Source organism: Larus michahellis, chromosome 15, assembly GCF_964199755.1.
Source record: "Larus michahellis chromosome 15, bLarMic1.1, whole genome shotgun sequence".
In the NCBI taxonomy this organism is placed as follows: domain Eukaryota; kingdom Metazoa; phylum Chordata; class Aves; order Charadriiformes; family Laridae; genus Larus; species Larus michahellis.
Window position 1 is genome coordinate 11071144 of NC_133910.1, and position 6924 is coordinate 11078067.

The following is a 6924-nucleotide window of genomic DNA, read 5'->3' on the forward strand; positions in this document are numbered from 1 at the left end:
GAGAGCTCGTTACGCAACTAACGATGGCATCCTTAACGAAACCTGTTGGAGAGCTGCAGCTCTTGCCTGTGACAGCCGCGGGGAAGCGGCAGTACCGACCTCATCCTGGGGTGCAGGACCCCAAGACGTGGGGTTTGCTGGGCGTTCGCATCCTCCCAGCTGCTGCACCCACCACCCGCCGCCAAGACCCGGCGCAGGGGTGGCAGCGGCGGCGGTGCTGGAGCCCAGGGGGACTCCCCCGCAGCCCTGGGCACTCACAGACCCTCAGCTCAGGCCCTTTTATTTGGGCAGCAGCTCCTCGGCCAGCCATCTGATTTACACCCCTGGGTCCGAGAGAGCTGGCCACCTCTCCAGGTTTATTTTGGTCCGGCATGGTCTGGTCCAGCACATCTCGAGTTACCGATGTCCCTCCCCCAGCTCCACCAGTGACCAGATTCCTGGTGACACTGGATACAGAGGGCTCGGGCACTGCCGTCCCTTCTCGGGTCACGCTCACTGGCAGTCGTACCAACGCTGCTCACACATGGACGCTACAGACCTGCCCAATCCCAAGCCATTTTTCATGATCAAACCACGGGAGCGATGGCCCAGCTCACAACTGCGAGTCTCGCACTTGAAGTGAAGGCTTTGACCGGCAAGAGAAAAGAATCTGCTCCGTTAATTCTGCCCTAAACCCACTTTCCCTGTAGCAAAGCATCCCTGCAGCTTCCTGGGCCCAATTCTGCTCTTTTAGTAAAACCACCATTAAAAAAATAGAAAAGAGAGTGAACGGTTGGGTTGTCCCAGCGGGGACTGCAGCCTTGATCCGAGCGCATTGGGCTGCCAGAGTGCAGCAGCTCCCAGTGGCAGCATCCGCCGTTTCCACTGGAACCCACTCCAGGCAGATGCAGCAGAGGAGCCGCCAGGGAATTGTACAAGATTCTACTCCTTTTTATGGGTTGGTGCCACTAGTGACCTCCAATCTGTGGGAGAAGAGGGAGTGCATGGAAGGAGAACGCCCAGCCCCTGCGCTGCTTGCTGGGAGAGGCCGCGGTAACGCCCCGCAGCGGGGACGGGAACGACTCCTGCCACAGCGTTTGTGCCATTGCTGATGTCTCACCTCGCCAACGCCGAGCTGGATTTTCACAGCCAGGTGTGACCTGCACTTACCTCCCGCACCCTCCGCAGCACGGGCACGGGCTTTGCTGGAGGCAGCTCCCAGGACGCAGCAGCATGAGCGTCTCTCCTTATCCCGGTGGGAGAACGCCAGCGCCACGTCTCCACACCGAGAGCCGAGAAACACCGTGGCAATTACAACCCTTCCTGTCACTCCGATAGCAGCACTTTTTAATTTTTAAGGTGTGGATTTCTGCCTAGACCTGCTGTACCAGTTTAGGTTGAGAAGCACCATTATCTAATGATACACCATAAGCTGCTTTAAGGGTTGGGGTTTTCTTTTTTCTGTGTGTGTTCTGTTTTAATTTTACATTAGTGGAGAGCTGGCCCTTTGAACCGTCCTGCAGCCTACTGCTACCCTGTGCATGAAAGGAAATGTGAGTTAGGGGCCAGCAAGAGAACACCTGCATTGAACGCCACCAGATTTAAAAGCCTGCGCTGAACAAGCAGCGTTTAGACGTCTCACAGGCTAACGCTCCACCTTTCACGGGATGCAATGAAAATTACTCTGAACTCCTCACCAGTTGCTGTAACGTGCGCCTAAATAAACAGGCTGCTGGCAGGTGCCCTTCCTCGCCCTGAACATTGTGTGAAAATGCTAATGACCCCACCTCTTCTTTAGAGAAATAAACCTCCCGCCTTTACGCCCTTACTCAGTTGCCTCCAAGGCAACCACACGCCCCTGGGCAAGGCCTGGAGCTGCCCGGCTTGTTGCCAAACAGCCAGCGGCAGCACCAGCGCTGCCCAAGCCGGGGGACACACACATGACATCCTGGCTTCGTCACGTCGCTGCATCCCACCACGCCGCCAGCTGCCGTCGCTCAAGCGACTTCCCCTTCCGAGGGTTCCCCGGCCACGGAAGAAAAGGCTTCCAACTTATCAGCCAACCACCGTCAAAGATAAAGCCCTCTTAAATGGCATCAGTTCGTCCCAGGGCATCACCAAATCTTGTTTCGCATGGCCCTCGCAACGCATCTTTCCAACACAACTTCCCAAAGAAAAAAAATAAACAAACAACTTCCAGGTGCAGACCCAGCTACTGAACCAGGATTTTCTACACAATTTCTGGTTTCTTGACCAGCTATCGAAATATCTGGCTTTCTGCCAAACAATTCCAAGCAGTCTGCAGATACAAGGAACGCTGAACGATGGGGATTCATCAGCCTCTGCTGCTCCTGAAAATGATGTTTCAGAACACCTCGTAATAAATCCAAAAACTTTATTTTTAAGATATATTATAAATTTACAGCACACACAACATCAGTGTCTTCAGTGTGTATGTGTGAGCAGGTTTAAAGACTCAGCGTTCATTCTAGCCTCACCCGCGGGTACGGCTTCTCCACACGCTAAAGAGACGCGACCGTTTCAGTCCGAACAGGTCTGGCTTCGCCAACAACCTCCGTAACTTCCAGGAATATTTCAGCAGACAACGACGACTGCTGAAAAGGATAACAAATTAGTAGCATTTCTTACGTTTTGCCTCGAGGCTGCTGCGCAGGAGCAAAGCCTGCTGCTTCTCCCACTCGGGGGGAGGGCAGTGACCCACGGGAGCGTGTCCAGAATGAACCCTGAATTCCACAGGCTCAGTGACGTCCGCCCTAATTAAGCTTCATAAAAGTAAGGTTACATCTTAGAAACAGCTGTGCATGCCACACGTCAGTGCCAGTGCCAGATCAAAATTATCATATGCTGTACCTAATTATTTTATACACAGGTGAAATGAAAAAACATGTTAAGTCAGTACCTTGCAATAAAGTTTTACTGATGCTGCCTGGTGCTAAGTGCTGGATAGCAAATCACATTCTCGTACAGTTCATTAAACTATGATAAAAATATGCAAATTAAAAATCTCTACAGGCCTCTGTTACCTGCTGCAACAAAGACACTTTGTTTTGTGGGGCTTAGTTCAAAACGTGATCCAATTTCTTCCCTCTCCCCTGAGCACGATATAAAACTATACCCAAATTCAGTAAGAATTTAATGCATTTACATTTATTGAAGTTCACATGCTGCGAACGGGATCTGCATTAAGGATCTTCAAGTCTAGGGGGGTCCTTAAAAACCCCTTTTTGCTACACCTAGGCGTGAGGATGCAGGTGAGAAGAACCACCACGAGAGCACATTCACCCGACGCAATACGCCGCTCGCCGTGTCCTGCGCAGCAAGGTGGGGGTCAGCCTGGCCGAGCCCCCCCCGTCCCACCCCCGAGAACCAGCACAAATCCTTCAGAAGGAGAATCGGTCCAGAGAGGAGGCTACACTCAGTGGTTTGCTTATGCCTCGAAGCAAAAGGACTTGTGATCGGATGGAAAGACCCAGCTGCAAGCGCCGCTATTCCGCTAGTTAATAAAAACGCTATTTATTAAAAGTAGAAAACCAGGGTATTTACTTTGGATGAAACGCTCGCTGCCCTGTGTGCACTACTCCCGTAGCATTGCCGCTGCAGCAGAGATGAGCGGTGACCTCTGAACCCCTTCCACAGGCAATACTTGCTGACAGTGTCACTATACATTCGTTTGGTGCAACGCTTATTTAAACAACTTTCAAAATATATTAAAAGATCCTCAGCCCGTGAATCACAACACCTAAAAAAAAAAATAAATTGTAACAGTCCCAACTAAAAAGGATTTCAATAACCACTCAAGTGTTTCTTGGATATGAAGGTCAATCACCAAAAGACAAGTTTGGTTCCAGAAGAGTGAGGAAAGAAATTGGGGGTCAAGGTTCCGGGACGCACCTGCGACAGGGGCCAAAAAGCAGCCAAAAAGCAGCATTAGCTGAAGGTTTCCCACCTCTTGCAGGATGGAACCTTGCAGCACCCCAGGAGAGCAGGAGCGCGCTGACATCTGCTTTAGAAACTGTGCAAGTTCATTTTCCAGCTGCATGGAGAGCAGAAGCGTCCTTGAAACGGTTGTAAGGATCAGCAAAGCGTGAAGTTTCGGGGCAACCTTGTGTGACCATTTCCAGAGAGCGATGCAGCAACGTGAAAGGAAGACTCACGTCGCTGCTCACAGGGAGAGAGAGACCGGCAGATTCTTTGGACTGGACCAGACAGGAGAGGTTCGGTAGGAGGGGGACACTAGCTCAGGCTCACAGGTCAAGACAATCAAGGTCCAAGTTGTAAAGTGGCCGAATTTTCCAAATACATCCCTTTAAATGCATCCCCCTATAAAGAGAGTATAAATATGAAGCCCTGAGAACAAACTTCCGTATAGTACATTTCTATTAAAGATATCAGTGTTCTGATGACAAAATTATAAGTTATATATATTTAAATAAATAGCTAGCTTTCAAGAGTCACGTAATATCAAAAGGTAGAAGATTGTCTGTATCAACCAACGGGGCAAAGAGCTAGAACTGTAAGAATTGTATTAGCCACCTACCAGCCCATTGCCTTACTTCTTGACTCCACAGGCTTCCAAATATTCCCACGACCGTGTGATGAGACACTTAAATATGACATGTCCTTGCTGGTTATAACTTGAACACCGGAGATGCAAGCACAGGACCTGAACCTGTAAATCCTTACTCCTGTGAGTAGTTCTTCCTCACAAAAATGTCTATTTTTTTTTTTTTTTAAAACCCAAACCTCCTGTTCCCACGTGCTTAGGGACCTCTCGCTGGCTCTCAGACAGATCGCCCTGTCCTCTGCCCTTCAGCCACCGAACAGGACAGTTTAACACTGACAGGCTGAGAGAGCTGGGGGGGTTCTGCCTGGAGAAGAGAAGGCTCCAGGGAGACCTTCCAGCCCCTTCCAGTCCCTGAAGGGGCTCCAGGAAAGCTGGGGAGGGGCTGTCTGCAAGGGCATGTGGCAATAGGACGAGGGGCGATGGTTTAAACTAGAGCAGGGCAGGTTTAGATTAGACATGAGGAAGAAGTTCTTCACACTGAGGGTGGTGAGACACTGGCCCAGGTTGCCCAGAGAGGGGGTGGAGGCCCCATCCCTGAAGACATTCAGGACCAGGCTGGATGAGGCTGAGCAACCTGATCTAGTTACAGATGTCCCTGCTGACTGCAGGGGGTTGGACTAGGTGGCCTTTAGAGGTCCCTTCCAGCCCAACACATTCTACGATTCTGCGATCACCAGGCAAAGCTCTTAACTGCACACATACTGCTTGTGCCTGGAGACCCATCCGCACATTCTGACTAAATAGCAGAGATCTATCATGTTTTTTGCAGATTTTGTAAAAATCGGGACAATCAATGCCTTTGCAAGCACAGTGGACTTAACTCCCCCCTCCATTTACTGTGCTGAAGCAGGAACGGACCCAACAGGCAGCTCCCTCGTCTGCTACCAGTTCCTACCCTAACACCACCACTGATGTCTTCATCAATTCAGCAAGTGTTCCTTTAACCTCAAGGGTAGTTTTGCTTGTTTTAGATCAACTCCTATGCCTTGCTGCAAACATCATGCCTCCTAAGTTCTGGCCTCTTTCAGCTATTGGCCACTGGAAACTGTAGGTTTTTGAAAGACAAGCAGGGCCGTGGATGTTAAAGCCATACCAAGCAAGAGAATGGTTTGGCAGATGAAGAACACACTCTCCAACGCTTCAGCTGTTTTAAGTGCTGAGCTCTGGAATAATGAAATCCAGAAATAACCACATATTCTCAAAGCCTTCAAGCATTTTAAAGATGCAGTATTCCTTTATCCCTAAGATCTCTAACCGCTTATTAGGTTGTGTTGTTGAACCTGGGCATTCCTACCTTTTTCTATTACCTAAGCATGATTTGGTTTACTGATGCTTTTTCCCCCCCCCCCTTACTTTATATAAGTTTCAGTGGCAGCAATTGCGTTTTGGCATACCAAGGGAGGCAGCTCTGCTAGCTTTTATCACCCTGATCAAACTGACACTGACGAACACGCACAATTCGTTAGCAGGTCCTGGCAGCATCACACTCTGACCCCGTTGCTGTGGGGCTGAAGCAGAGATACACAAGCAGCAGAATCTTTACCCTTCGAAGCGAGCCACTCTGCTCCTCCCAAGCGGGTCAGACACGGCATACCAGGAATGTGCCCAGCTTCAGCCCCCTCAAAGCCGGGAGCTGGTACAAGTTCATCATCCACATTGCCCTGGAAGCAGTAAGAGACAGCCCTGGGGCAGCTCCTCCCGTGCCGGTACGGGCAAGATGTGCTGCTCGCTCCTGCCATATGGCCAGGCCCCTGGGTTCCGCCAGCAAACCGGATGCCAAACTTTTAAATTACTCTAAAGTTGACAGATGATCCTCGCCTGGTCTGTCTGGAAGCTCTACAGCCACTTCAGAGTCTGATAAACGTATTACTGAAATCAAAAGCATTTCAACAAGCCTTCACGTTCTTCAAAGACCACGACTGCTACCAAAGTATCCGTTCGATAAGTCTGGACCTGCACTTACTCAGAAGCCAAAAAACTCCCATCAAACTACAGGGTAGTTTTTCCCAGCTTTGTCTTCTAAAAACACTCATTAAAAGGAATATTTACAAGAATCCTGACTGGTAGAGAAGGACTTGTGCCTCTAAGAGTTTCAAGTAATAGTGTCTTCTGGTAGTATTACAGGCAAAAAAGCTACAGGGAGTAAGAAAAAAATGGACAAAATAATCAAAAGCTTTCATAACACTACAATACTCAGGCACAGCTACTCACGAGTAGTTGTGCTCAGCTCACGGGGTTGCAGGATCGGGTTCCCAGCTTTTACAGTTCTAGGACACGTTGACAATTTAATGTCATCCTGTCAATCTGTTCTTAGCAAGAGGCCGGGAAAATGGTTTTACCATTCAATTTGAACAGAAGCA

At 49.6% G+C, this 6924-nt stretch overlaps 1 long non-coding RNA gene across 1 annotated transcript; it reads right to left on the bottom strand.

The window, feature by feature from the left end:
- Positions 1-2357: 2357 nt before the first annotated feature.
- Positions 2358-6760, bottom strand: LOC141751517 (uncharacterized). The gene is made up of 2 exons (XR_012590015.1): positions 6108-6760; positions 2358-4320 (listed from the first exon to the last, which is right to left on the bottom strand). It is a non-coding gene; the product is annotated as an uncharacterized LOC141751517 (long non-coding RNA).
- Positions 6761-6924: the final 164 nt, after the last annotated feature.